The sequence below is a fragment of the Macaca mulatta genome, chromosome 11 (assembly GCF_049350105.2).
Source record: "Macaca mulatta isolate MMU2019108-1 chromosome 11, T2T-MMU8v2.0, whole genome shotgun sequence".
Lineage (NCBI taxonomy): Eukaryota > Metazoa > Chordata > Mammalia > Primates > Cercopithecidae > Macaca > Macaca mulatta.
In genome coordinates, this window is record NC_133416.1 from 140366167 (window position 1) to 140380109 (window position 13943).

Genomic DNA, 13943 nt, shown 5'->3' on the forward strand with positions numbered 1-13943 from the left:
ACAAAACTTTTTATGTATAATATATATTATATATAAATTTACATATTTTATATTATATATATAAATTTAGAAGAGATAAATATATATGTCTTCCAAATTCACCTAGAAATTCTTTTATAACCTTTACACCAAATCAGGATAGAGACAGTAGAAGAAAGAAATACAGGTCAATCTAATACATGAAAATTTTCTGAGTAAATGAAATCCAGGTCTCTTTCTCCATACATTTGTATATAAGGTTGACCCATAGGAAATTACAATAATCAACCATGTTTTACGTATGTGGCAGATTTTGTTTTCTGAGGCAGGCTATGACAGTAGCTGCCATCTCATCTCCTTTCCTACAGTGTCATCTTGCCGCTCCTCCCACTGATAGTCTTGCCCCATCCTTTGAGTTTTGTTGGCTTGTGACTCACTTGTAGCCAAAAGAGTGTGGAGGAAGTGATCATGTAAGACTTTGCAGGATATAAAAAGGAATACGGCTTCTGCCTTGATTTCAGAGATCCTTCATTTGCCACGTAAGCAGTCCTTGAAGCTGCAGTGCTAGGAGGAAATCTCAAATAGTCCATATAGAGAAACCACACAGAGAGGCTCTGAGATGACATAAAAAGAAAGAGATGCTTGTCCAGCCCCTTATGCTCCCGTTCCATGCCTTTCCGGCTCCATGAGAGATCCTGACCCAGAAGTGCTCAGTCAAACCTCTCCTGAATCCCTGATAAACAGACACCATCAGAGATAATAACGTCTTTGTTGCCATTTGTGCTATAATGTTTTGAGGTGACGTTTTAGACCACAGCAGGGATTGGAATATCGTGTTGGAAGTGGGGTGCTACTCACATGCATCACTGGCCTGGGCACTGGATTATGAGCAGAATCTGAAAGGCCCTTGAGTAAAATGTCAGTAAAACTCAGTGAGCTTTGGGGATGGTATTAGCAGAGTCTAAAAATCATCAAGGAGGTTGCTGGTGAGGGCTTGAAGGAACACAGGAAAGCATTATTGAAACATGGAGAAAATGAGACTTTTTAATGTAGTGACAGGATGTTTATCAACACTGTCACTTAATGTAAATTGAAAATAGAAAGTGTACCTCATCACTTCAGTGATAGAGCTAAGTGTTCTCTAGACGCAGGGTTCAGGATGCTACCTGGTTTTTCATTGCTTATAATAAAATGAGAGAGGAAAGAGAACTAAGAAATGAACCATTCCATGGGGAAAATAAATGGCCCAGAACAGTCTTTTCAGCTTGTAAAGCATTCTCAAAGTAAGAAAGCTCCTCAGGGAAAAGACACAATCCAAGACTGGCTATAGTACCCTTGTGTAAGATTCCAGAAATGTCTAATGTGCTATCTCCTTACCCCCTTCAATGAATAAACAAAAAGAACTTCTAAGGACTTGAGGGAATGCTTCTGTGAACCCTCTCTCATAAGCAACAGAACTGCCAAGAATTTTAAAGGTGAGGTCCCACACAAGGCCCACAGAGAGCCCATGGTAGAGAAAGTCTTATTAAGACATTTTGGGGTATGGCTTTTGTCTAATGGGATGGATTGTACATAGATAGATAAAAATCCCACACGTTTTTAAAAACAGTGATGCTAACTTGACAGATATGGACAAACTACAAAAAAGATATTTGAACTCTCAACCTTTTTGCTCAGGAAGGAGGTTGAGAAGGATACTCAGTTGCAAACATGGTCACATTTTATGAAAAACCATGGATGACTCAAGACAGCAGAACTAAGATCCAGAGGGTAGAGCAAAGAGCCATGGAGGAGAAGTCCAAGAAAGCAGAACCAAACCCTAACCACCGAACTGGTAATGGGTACCCAGTAGGATTTAAGAATTTCTATGGAACAGTGACTACTGTGTACCTCCTCTTGTCCCCACTTTTTTTGTTTTGTTTTGTTTTGTTTGTTTTTTGAGACGGAAGTCTGGCTCTGTCGCCCAGGCTGGAGTGCAGTGGTGGAATCTTGGCTCACTGCAAGCTCCGTCTCCCAGGTTCACGCCATTATTTTGCCTCAGCCTCTCAAGTAGCTGGGACTACAGGCGCCCGCCACCACACCTGGCTAATTTTTTGTGTTTTTAGTAGAGACGGGGTTTCACCGTGTTAGCCAGGATGGTCTCGATCTCCTGACCTCGTGATCCGCCTGCCTCGGTCTCCCAAAGTGCTGGAATTACAGGCATGAGCCACCGCGCCCAGCCTTGTCCCCACTTTTGAATAGGAGTATTGATAACAGTTTTTCTATGTCTGCCCCACTGTTATGTCCTGGGTGTGTAAGATGAAAATAACTTGTCTCGTATTTCACAGGCATTCAGATTGGGAGAAATAGCACCTCAGGAACTGCATCCTCAAGAGCCCCATCTGCACCTGTAGCAGAGTCTGACGATGAGATCCTGGTCTTCAATCTGATATTATAGTGAGATGAGACATTGGGATCTTGGGGAGGAGATGGCTATACTTTGCCGGGGGGTGGGGGGGATGTGAATTGTTACAGCGAGAGGGCCGACCGTGGTAATTCCAAACATGGCAAAAACAGTATCTCTTATCGCACATTCTCTTCTACACTGTGACTGCTGTTTCTCCCATGAGAGTTGAGGTCGACACCAGCTCCTTGAACCTGGGTTGACTTGTAATTTGCCTGTAGCCAAGAGAATGCAGCCGCAATAGGCCCGGTGCAGTGGCTCACACCTGTAATCCTAGAGCTTCAGGATGCCAGGGTGGGAAAATTGCTTGAGCCCAGGAGTTTGAGACCAGCCTGGGAAACACCGTGAAACCCCGTTTCTATTTTAAAAAGCAAAAAAGAATGCAGCAGAGGTGAAGCTGTGTAACTTCCAGAGCTAGGTCGTAAAAGGTGATGCAGCTTCCACCTTGTCACTGGAATTCACACTCTTGCACCCCTTGGCAGCCAATGACCCTGAGCTGCCCTGTGGTAAGAAAGCCCAAACTAGGTCACACACAGACTACATCAAGAGTGAGGGATGCGTAAAGCACCCCCAGGCATTCCAGCCCCTTCTCTTCTAGATCTAGCCTTAGAAAAAGCTGCCTAGCTGAGCCTGTCTTGAATTCCTGACCCAGGAAACTATTAGATATCATAAGTCACTATTTTTTTTTTTTTTTTGAGATGGAGTCTCACTCTGTTGCCCAGGCTGGAGTGCAGTGGCACGATTCTGGCTCACTGCAACCTCCTCCCAGGTTCAAGCAGTTCTCAGCCTCCTGAGTAGCTGGGATTACAGGTGCCTGCCACCATACTTGGCTAATTTTTGTACTTTTAGTAGACATGGGGTTTCACCATCTTGGGCAGGCTGGTCTTGAACTCCTGACTTCATGATCCACCTGCCTTGGCCTCCCAAAGTGCTGGGATTAGAGGCGTGAGCCACCGTGCCCGGCCAATAAGTCACTCTTTTTTTAGGTAATCAAGTTAAAATAATAAGTCACTAAATTTTGAGGTGTTCTGTTATGTAGAAGAGTGACTGGACCAAGCCACAAAAAGGACAACTTCATACAGTTCAACTTTTTTTTTTTTTTTTTTTGGTACAGAGTCTCACTCTGCCACCCCAGCTGGAGTGCAGTGGCATCATTTCAGCTCACAGCAACCTCCGCCTTCAAGGTTCAAGTGATTGTTGTGCCTCAGCCTCCCAAGTAGCTGAGATTACAGGCACCTGCCACCAGCCTGGCTAATTTTTGTATTTTTAGTAGAGACGGGGTTTCACTCTGTTGACCAGGGTGGTCTCGAACTCTTGACCTCAAGTGATTGCCCGCCTTGGCCTCCCAAAGTGCTGGGATTACAGGTGTGAGCCACTGCACCTGGCTAGTTCAACTTTATAAATAAATGTCAAAGATAATTCAATATTAAAGTTTATTTACCATTTTAACCAGATAATGTAGAAATAGGGTGATATGAAACATAAGTACTTATATAGTTTAAGAAAAATAAACTATATAAGTAAATTGTTTATGTTCAATAAATTGGAGCAATTCTTTGTTATAAAATTCTTAAGAAACTCAGAATAAAATGCAACACCCTTTTCTCATGATAAACCTCTCAGCAAACATACTTCAAGCAGAACCTTACAAACAGTATAATTAAAATGAGGAACCACTGAGATCGTCGCTCTTTCTCATTATTTCTCCCTGGCATTGAGCTGGAGTCGAAACCAATGTGGTACAGCAGGATGAGCCACAGACAAAACTTCTCAGACACCAGATTAAAGAAGGAAGAGGTTTTTTATTCGGCTGGGAGCGCTGGCAGACTCACGTCTTAAGAGCTGAGCTCCCCGAAAAAGAAATTTCTAGCCCTTTTAAGAGCTTACAACTTTAAGGGGTCTACGTGAAAGGGTCGTGATAAATCAAGTGTGAGGAACGTGACTGGGGGCTGCATGCATCAGCTAACAACAAAAAGTTTTACGGTGCTTTCTCCTACAATATCTGGAATTTACAGATAACACAAGTAGTTTTGGTCTGGGGTTAATATTATTATTATTTTAACCACCAGGGCCAGGTGGTGGTGCCAAGGTTGTCTAGCTATTTATCTTCTGTTTCTTTCCAACTTTCTGCTTTCCCCCTTCTCTCTTGTCATAAACTAGGGAAAAGGGGAGGTTGGGGAGAAGCTGGGAAGGACAACAGAAGTGGTGGTCTCATGTTAGTGGTAAGACAAGGAATGAAGATTAAGAGGTATATTGGACTGGAAAGAAAGAAATATTTTTGGTTGTTTGCAAGCAAGATCTTGTGATGATTAATGTTAGGTGTCAGTTTGACTGGATTAAAGGATACCCAGATAGCTGGCAAAATATTATTTCTGGGTATGCCTGTGGGGCTTTTCCAGAGGAGACTGGCGTTTGAATCAGTAGAGTAAGGAAGATCCACCCTCACCCAGTGAGAACGGGCACTGTCCAATCTGTTGAGGGCCCAGACAGAAGAAAAAGGCTGATAAGAGGTGATTTCACTGTCTCCTGGAGCGGAGACACCATCTTCTTCTGCCCTTCAACATCAGAACCCGGGGTCCCCGGGCCTTCAGCCTCCAGCTGAGAGTTAAGACCCTGGCTTCCCCGGTTTTGAGGCCTTGGTACTTGGACTGAGCCACTCTACCAGCTTCTCAGATTTTCCAGCTTGCAATTGCACATTTGTGGGACTTCTTATAAGGACACTAATCACCTTCTGTAATCCCACGAGCCAATTTCCATGGTGAATCCCCTCCCACACATCTGTTCGTCTACCTCTCTAGCCTATTGGTTCTGTCTGTCTGACTAATACAGATCGAAGAAGTGACTTCAGCATTGTTCCAAGGTACGTATTAATACTGTTGCTGTTTACTGTTCATCTTAGTCTACGCAGCCTGCTAGAAGAAACTATTACAGACTGGGTGGCTTAAACAACAATTTATTTTCTCACAATTCTGGAGGCTACAAGTTTGCAATCAGTGTGTCAGCAAGATACGTTTCTTTTAAAAAGTTTGTATTCATTAGTGTTTTAAGAGATGGGGTTTCACCCCGTTTCCTAGGCTGGAGAGCAACGCTGCAATCATAGCTCACTGCAGCCTCGAACTCCTGGACTCAGGTGATCCTCCTGCCTCAGCCTCCCAAGTAGTTGGGACTATAGGCAACCACCATCCCACCTGGCCAATTTATTTTTATGTTTTAAGACAGGTCTTGCTATGTCGCCCAGGCTTAGCATGATGGGTTTCTGGTTGGGGCTGTCTCCCTGACTTACAGATGGCTACCTTCTCACTGTCTTCACACGGCCTTTCCTCAGTGGGAGCTCAGAGAGCGAGTGTGTGTTCTCTGATGGCAGCGGCAGGCTATCCAGAGTGGCCACTGCCATCGGGCCGGCAGCAGCGGCAGGAGCGGCTGTGGGGGCAGCAGTGGGTCTCCCGCCCTGTGTCCCAGAGGCAGCTGATGCGCTGCCTTCACCCTTGTGTGGCTGCGTGGTACCCGCTCCCGGCCCCTGGTCCCCCGTGGCTGCTCTCACCCGCCGCCACTGCCGGGAGGGCACGGGGAGGAGGCAGAGCTGGACCCGAGAGGATGCTGCACGGAGCTGGCAGGAGCCAGGGACAAGCAGGAGCCCTCCAGAGCCTGCTGCCCTGGAAGCCACTGCGATAGGGCCAGGCTGGGCCACCCGTGATCGGGCAGAGAGGGGCAGGCAGAGAGGGGCCCAATGAGGACCTGGAGCCCCCACCCCAGGCTGCCAGGAGGCTGCGGCCAGGGCTGCCCGCCCATTGCACAAAGCAGGCCAGAGCCCTGCTCTCCAGGCGCAGGACCCGGGCATCTCTGAACTCTGCACCCTGAGGCCCGGGTAGGACCCCTCCCCCGACAGGCTCGGGGGTATCTCCTCCTGCTGCCTGGCCTTGCCTGGCCTCTTCCTGCTCCCAGCACCCAGCCTAATCTTGGAGCGCGGTTGGAGTTGAGCTCAGGCACAGACACAGCCCAGCCGGGTTTGCACATGCTCAGGGCGGAACTGACACACCAGCCTCCTGCCGCCTCAGACCCGCCAGACTTCGGGTGCCAAAGATTGCAACGGGGAGGCCAAGGCGGGCCTGAGGGCAGCTCGGCGCTGGCCTACAGGTGCCCCTTGGTGCAAGCAGCCTGAGCGCACAGTGACAGGAGACAGGCTTCTGGGAGGAAGGGGGCGGGTCCCTGGTGAGGCCCCAGCTGCAGTCCAAGGAAGGCCTGAAGACTGGGGGGCCAGGATGCCAGTCCCACGAACCCGGGGTGGGAACTTACGGTTCATGGCCGCCCATGAACCAATCGGCAAGCACTTCCTTCTCTCTCAGACCGGTACAAGCCCCAGGCTCAGCCAGAGGTGAACAGACAGTGGGACCATCTGCCTGCAGAGAGGGGCCACTCACTTTAGGGCCTCCTCTCCGCTGAGAGCTGAGCCCTCGTCAGGACAACCAGCTGCAGAGAGGAGCTACCCTCTGTGCCAAGAGCTAAACACCGCGGGACAACACCGCATTCTCCAGTGCCAGCCATGGAAGCTGCTTGTGGTGCGCCGAGTCCAGCCACAGCCCCACAGAGAGCTGACACTCATGCCAGCACCTGGAGCTGCCTGCCCCACAGCAGCAGCCAGCATGTCTATGCAGTGGCTGAATCCCATGCTTGCTCACACACCCCTTGCTGCTCCACGCCTGCCTCACAGTCTCCCTTAGAGGTGTGGGATCTGGGCTGGTAGTGTGAGCTCAGCACAACGTGCTAGGCCAAGGGGGCAGAATGAGCCCAGCGGGCCTGAGCAAAACTCGAGCAAAGGTGCCACCGGCCACAGAGGTTTCTGACAAGAAAAGTGACACCCCAAAGATCCCATAACATCTTTTTTTTTTTTTTTTTTTTGAGACAGTTTCACTCTTGTTGCCCAGGCTGGAGTGCAATGGCGCAACTGGCTGACTGCAACCTCTGCCTCCCAGGTTCAAGCAATTCTCCTGCCTCAGCCTCCCGAGCTGGGATTACAGGCATCCACCACCACGCCCACTAATTTTTGTATTTTTAGTAGAGACAGGGTTTCACCATGTTGGCCAGGCTGGTCTCGAACTCCTGAGCTCAGGTAATCCACCTGCCTTGGTCTCCCAAAGTGCTGGGATTACAGGCATGAGCCACCACTCCTGGCCTCTCATGACCTTATTTAGCCTTAATTATTTTCTTAGAGATTCCACTTCCCAATACAGCAACACCGGGGGTTAGGGCTTCATATGACTTAAGGGGCACATTCAGTCCGTGACTCTACCAACATCCAATAAGACAACACTATAGGCTGGGTGTGGCAGCTCACGCCTGTAATTCCAGCACTTTGGGAGGCTGAGGCGGGTGGATAACCTGAGGTCAGGAGTTCAAAACCAGCCTGGCCAACATGGTGAAACCCCGTCTCTACAAAACTACCAAAAAAATTAGCCAGGCTTGGTGGCGAGCACCTATAATCCCAGCTACTTGGGAGGGTGAGACAGAAGAATCGCTTGAACCTTGGAGGTGGAGGTTGCAGTGAGCCAGGATCGTGCCATTGCACTCCAGCCTGGGTGATAGAGCGAGACTCCATCTCAAAAACAAACGAACAAACAAATAAAAAATGTTATAAAAAACCCTCATATTCATTATAGCAATAGAAATGATAAGCTACTTAGAAATATATCTTATAAAATGTTAAATTTAAAATGAGAACTGTCTGGGAATAAATCTTCTAAAAACCACATATAAACTGAGAAATTATGAATACAATAATGTTTTTTTTTTTTTTTTTGAGACGGAGTCTCGCTCTGTCGCCCAGACTGTAGTGCAGTGGCCGGATCTCGGCTCACTGCAAGCTCCGCCTCCCGGGTTCACGCCGTTCTCCTGCCTCAGCCTCCCGAGTAGCTGGGACTACAGGCGCCGCCACCGCGCCCGGCTAGTTTTTTTGTATTTTAGTAGAGACGGGGTTTCACCGGGTTAGCCAGGATGGTCTCGATCTCCTGACCTCATGATCCGCCCGCCTCGGCCTCCCAAAGTGCTGGGATTACAGGCTTGAGCCACCGCGCCCGGCCTAATAATATTTTAAAGTTTGTAAAAGAAAAACTAAAAAATGGGCCGGGCGCGGTGGCTGATGCCTGTAATCCCAGCACTTTGGGAGGCCGAGACGGGTGGATCACGAAGTCAGGAGATTGAGAGCATCTTGGCTAACACGGTGAAACCCCGTCTCTACTAAACATTCAAAAAAATTAGCTGGGCGCGGTGGCGGCGCCTGTAGTCCCAGCTACTTGGGAGGCGGAGGCAGGAGAATGGCGGGAACCCGGGAGGCGGAGCTTGCAGTGAGCTGAGATCCGGCCACTGCACTCCAGCCTGGGCGACAGAGCGAGACTCCGTCTCAAAAAAAAAAAAAAAAGTAAAAAAAAAAGTAAAAAGAAAAACTAAAAAATGGAAAGATATGTTTGTTACTGAGCAATAGGCTTACTTTATGACACCCGCAGAAGCCAACATTATGGTTCCCTCTTTGGAGGAAAAAAAAAGCTTTATACCAAGTCAACTGGCAAGGAGACAGGAGGCAATGCTCAAATCTGTCTCTGTGATTAGGGGGTGGGTCAAGTGTTGTTGTTTTTTTTTTTTTTTGAGACGGAGTCTCACTCTGTCGCCCAGCCTGGAGTGCGGTGGCGCGATCTCGGCTCACTGCAAGCTCCACCTCCCGGGTTCACACTCTCCTGCCTCAGCCTCCCGAGTAGCTGGGACTACAGGCGCCCGCCACCATGTCTGGCTAACTTTTTTGTATTTTTTAGTAGAGACGGGGTTTCACTGTGTTAGCCAGGATGGTCTCGAGCTCCTGACTTCGTGATTCACCCGCCTTGGCCTCCCAAAGTGCTGGGATTACAGGTGTGAGCCACCGCGCCTGGCCGAGGTGGGTCAAGTTTTTATGGCATTTCCAGCTAGACCCAGATGATGCCAATACAGCTGGCCTGCCAGGCTGGTGATGGTAACAATCAGAATTTAAAGCTTTTTGCATTGCATGTGCCAAGGCAATTTTGGCTCTGTATTTACCTGCAACAACTTAAGAAATGGTTAATTTGTTTGAGCTGGTCCCACAGTTACAGGTACCCCCCTTTTTGTGCACTCCTCAATCTTGAGGGAAGTGGGGTGATGACCATTCTAGCTACTTCATGCTTCCAAGGCGCGCAGGTCTGAGTACCAAGAATGCATGAGTGGGGCTACTGACATACAAGATAGCTCTGCTCCATCTGTACATTGACAAGAAGGAAAACGAATCCCAACATACATACAACTATAGTTCCTAACTTAATTAGACCCTCAGAAATAGATCTTATCCGTGATGGCATTAACAGAGGCCTGGTTGGCATCTTGAGTGAGCTGTTTCCTTCAGCTGCCATCTGCTTCTGGCCCTCTAGTTTGATCAGGCAGAGGCTGGTTTTAGACTCTAAAAGGAATGAAAATATGGATAAATGGCTTTTCCTTTATCTGGAGATCCAAGAGCCCTTGCACTTTTTTTTTTTTTTTTTCCTGAAAAGTACCTGAAGATCAGTTAGGGGTTCACAAGTGTATTCCTGGGTGGAGAAATTAGTTGTGGGCTTCTACAGCCATTTGGGGTTTGGATGACTTGGCCCTACTGCTTCCTGTTGTCTGTGGTAAGTGTGACCTGTGTAATGAGGGGCTGAGGAGAGTTTTAAATATTATCAGATACTACTTTTTTATTGGAGATGGGGTCTTGCTCTGTCACCCAGGCTGGAGTGCAGTGGACAGGAACAATCTTTACTGGTGATTGATGAACCCAGGGCTTGACTCCTTTTAACTTTATGAATGAATGGGTTACCAGGAGAACTTCAGAAGGGTCCATTCCATTTGGGCTGTATTTGGTCCTCAGGGTTGTGATATTTTTGCAATGCACTGCCAGCTTCTGTCTGTTAATAACTTCTCAATATTTATGCTTGCATAATCTTAAGTTTTGTCTGAGGTTTCTTTTCAAACCATACATTCATCAATTTTGTTATCTTTATGCTGTTTAATAAATAGAAAATTTTCCTTCTTTTAATTCCTCTGGAATTGTGTTTTCAGCTTTACTAAAGGTATATCTGACAATTTAAAATTGTGTCTAGGGAGTGGCTAGAGTGGCAGCTGGGCAGCAAGACTAACTCTGGATCCACCAGGCCAGGTGTTGTGTGCAGAGGCTGGGGCAGCCCAGTCCCCAGCACACCAGCACTGTTTTGTGATGTTGCACATTTATGGTGACTCTGAGTGTGGTAGCAGATTTCTGCCAGGCTGAGCACAGCATTTTCACCGACAAATGAGCTTTGAGGTTCTACGTGCTGTCATCAACACTGCCTTGAAAACTCGAGATACCAAGACTGGCCTCAGAAATAGATACCTTTTAAAAAAATTGCAAGTGTATTTCTTTTTCTTTTTTTTTTTTTTTTTTTTTTTTTTTGCGACGGAGTCTCGCTCTGTCGCCCAGGCTGGAGTGCAGTGGCCAGATCTCAGCTCACTGCAAGCTCCCCCTCCCGGGTTCATGCCATTCTCCTGCCTCAGCCTCCCGAGTAACTGGGACTACAGGCGCCCGCCACCTCGCCCAGCTAGTTTTTTGTATTTTTTAGTAGAGACGGGGTTTCACCATGTTAGCCAGGATGGTCTCAATCTCCTGATCTCATCATCCACCCGTCTCGGCCTCCCAAAGTGCTGGGATTGCAGGCTTGAGCCACCGGGCCTGGCCGCAAGTATATTTCTTTTAGCGATTCCAGTAAAATTAAGCATCAAGTAAGCACAAGTGGAAAGTGACCTACACTTTTAACTTGAACTGAAGGTAATAAGGGCTGCTTAAGCTTTGTATGTCGTTGGATTTTTTGGAGTCCGGAGGTGTCCATTTGCAGAAATTGAGGCCTAAATTGAGGTTGGATTCCAGTGGGTTCTGAATAATTCTGCTTATCTTGAAGATAGTAGCTTCATAAGGAATAGACAAGTTAAGTCGAAAAAAACACTGATCAATAATAGGCAGTCTAGTGATCTAAAAATAAAAGATTAAAAAGTTTTCTGCTGTGAAACATTTCAAGATTTATTAATTTCTTTTCACTTTCCCCATTACACACATGCTCACACTTTTTCTTTGCCAAAATGGACTGACTGTCCAGCCCCTGTGGAGATCTACAGGAACATGCATTTTCTCATAACCCACAAGTCTACCAGTGCCACTGCAACAGGTTCACAGAGGAATGTGAGAAGTGTGGAGTGACACTTTTGGTTTGAGTTTGTGATGCTACATTTGGTAAAGCTCCAGTTGAAAAACAAGGAATCCACATTTTAGATTGGTCATTTGACGATGAAGCTCCACCACCTAATCAGATAGCAGATGATTGGCTAAACCTGTTAAACACCAAATGGCATGAAAAGCCAGATTGCTGCATGGCAGTGCATTGTGTTGTGGGATTGGGAAGGGCACCTGTGCTGGTGGCACTTGCTTTGACTGAATATGGAATTAAGCATGAAGATGCAGTTCAGTTTATAAGACAAAAAAGAAGGGGAGCATTCAATTCCAAACAGCTGCTTTACTTGGAGAAATGCCAACCTAAGATGCAATTACACTTCAGAGATACCGGTGGGCATTGCCATGTTCAGTAGAAATGTAAATGAAGGCCGGCTTGATTGTGGCACTTTAGAGGAACTCTTAGTACTTGGAAGCGTGAATCTGGAGTCTTAACTGTATGATCCAAGTAGTGATAGGCTCAGTACTCAGCCACTCTCCCAGTGGCTGGAAAAATGCAAACAAAAGAAATCCCTCTATAACATCAATAAAATGTTTAAGAAAAAATTAAATAAAATTGTATCTATTCAAGGTGACAACAGGATCTTTTGATATATCATTGTGAAGAGACTGACACAATCCACTTAATGAATGTATCCATCACCTCACATAGTTACCCTTTGGGTATGTGTGATGAGAGTATTTCACTTACTCTAAGTGAATTTCAAATATACAATACATTATAAACTGTAGTCACCATGCTGTCCATTAGGTCTCCAGAACTTATTCATGTTATAACTGCAAGTTTGTTCTCTTTTTAAAACATCTGACCGGCCGGGCGCGGTGGCTCAAGCCTGTAATCCCAGCACTTTGGGAGGCCGAGGCGGGCGGATCACGAGGTCAGGAGATGAGACCATCCTGGCTGACACAGTGAAACCCCGTCTCTACTAAAAAAATACAAAAAAAAAAAAAAAAAAACTAGCCGGGCGAGGTGCCGGGCGCCTGTAGTCCCAGCTACTGGGGAGGCTGAGGCAGGAGAATTGCGTGAACCCGGGAGGCGGAGCCTGCAGTGAGCTGAGATCCGGCCACTGCACTCCAGCCTGGGCGGCAGAGCGAGACTCCGTCTCAAAAAAAAAAAAAAAAAAAAAAAAAAATCTGACCAACATCTCATTTCCCACTCTCGCCACCTGACCTCTGGTGACCACACTTCCACTGTTTCTATGAGTTTGCCTTTTTAAGATTCCACGTTCAGGCCGGGCGCGGTGGCTCAAGCCTGTAATCCCAGCACTTTGGGAGGCCGAGGCGGGTGGATCACAAGGTCAGGAGATCGAGACCACAGTGAAACCCCGTCTCTACTAAAAATACAAAAAATTAGCCGGGCGCGGTGGCGGGCGCCTGTAGTCCCAGCTACTCAGGAGGCTGAGGCAGGAGAATGGCGTGAACCCAGGAGGCGGAGCTTGCAGTGAGCTGAGATCCGGCCACTGCACTCCAGCCTGGGCAACAGCGTGAGACTCCGTCTCAAAAAAAAAAAAAAAAAAAGATTCCACGTTCAATTTCCTATGTTTGTAGTTATTTCTCTTTTTTCATCTCTCTCCTCTCCTCCATCTCCCCGGCGCCATCTCTCTTTCATAAGCATCGTGACTTACCTATAATTCTCCCTACCACTCGAGTTATGGATCAGCTTTACTTTTTTTCTGTTAATTCTTAGCTTCTTTCCGTAAATATATTTATGTTTTTGTGGTTTCCTCAACTGAAGTCAAACCAATTGTCTTTTTAAAGTATTGGTGGGCCGGGCGAGGTGGCTCACGCCTGTAATCTTAGCACTTTGGGAGGCCGAGGCGGGCGGATTGCCTGAGCTCAAAAGTTCGAGACCAGCCTGGGCAACACGGTGAAACCCCGTCTCTACTAAAATACAAAAAATTAGCCGGGCGTGGCGGCGGGAGCCTGTAGTCCCAGCTACTCGAGAGGCTGAGGCAGCAGAATTGCTTGAACCCGGGAGGCGGAGGTTGCAGTGGGCCGAGATCGCGCCACTGCACTCCAGCCTGGGCGACAGAGCGAGACTCCGTCTCAAAAAGAACAAAAAAAAAAAAAAAAAGAGTATTGGTGGATTCGGTTTCCCTTCATGTTTCTCAGAAAACCGTGTGAGCCAGTTTGGCGTCACTGCGTCTCCAGGCGACAGGCACTTCCGGATGCGGGGCACCCTGGGAAGTTGAGTTCGCGGTGGCTCCGTCCTTCGCGCATGCGCATATGCACTCG

The 13943-nt window shown here is 47.4% G+C and overlaps 1 protein-coding gene and 1 pseudogene across 1 annotated transcript in view; both read left to right on the top strand.

Moving 5' to 3' along the window:
• The window catches only part of ZNF268 (zinc finger protein 268), a 277188-nt gene that overhangs the window by 95999 nt on the left and 167246 nt on the right, over positions 1 to 13943 (top strand). The window lies entirely within an intron of this gene.
• Positions 11580 to 12110, top strand: LOC106992524 (protein tyrosine phosphatase type IVA 2 pseudogene; annotated as a pseudogene).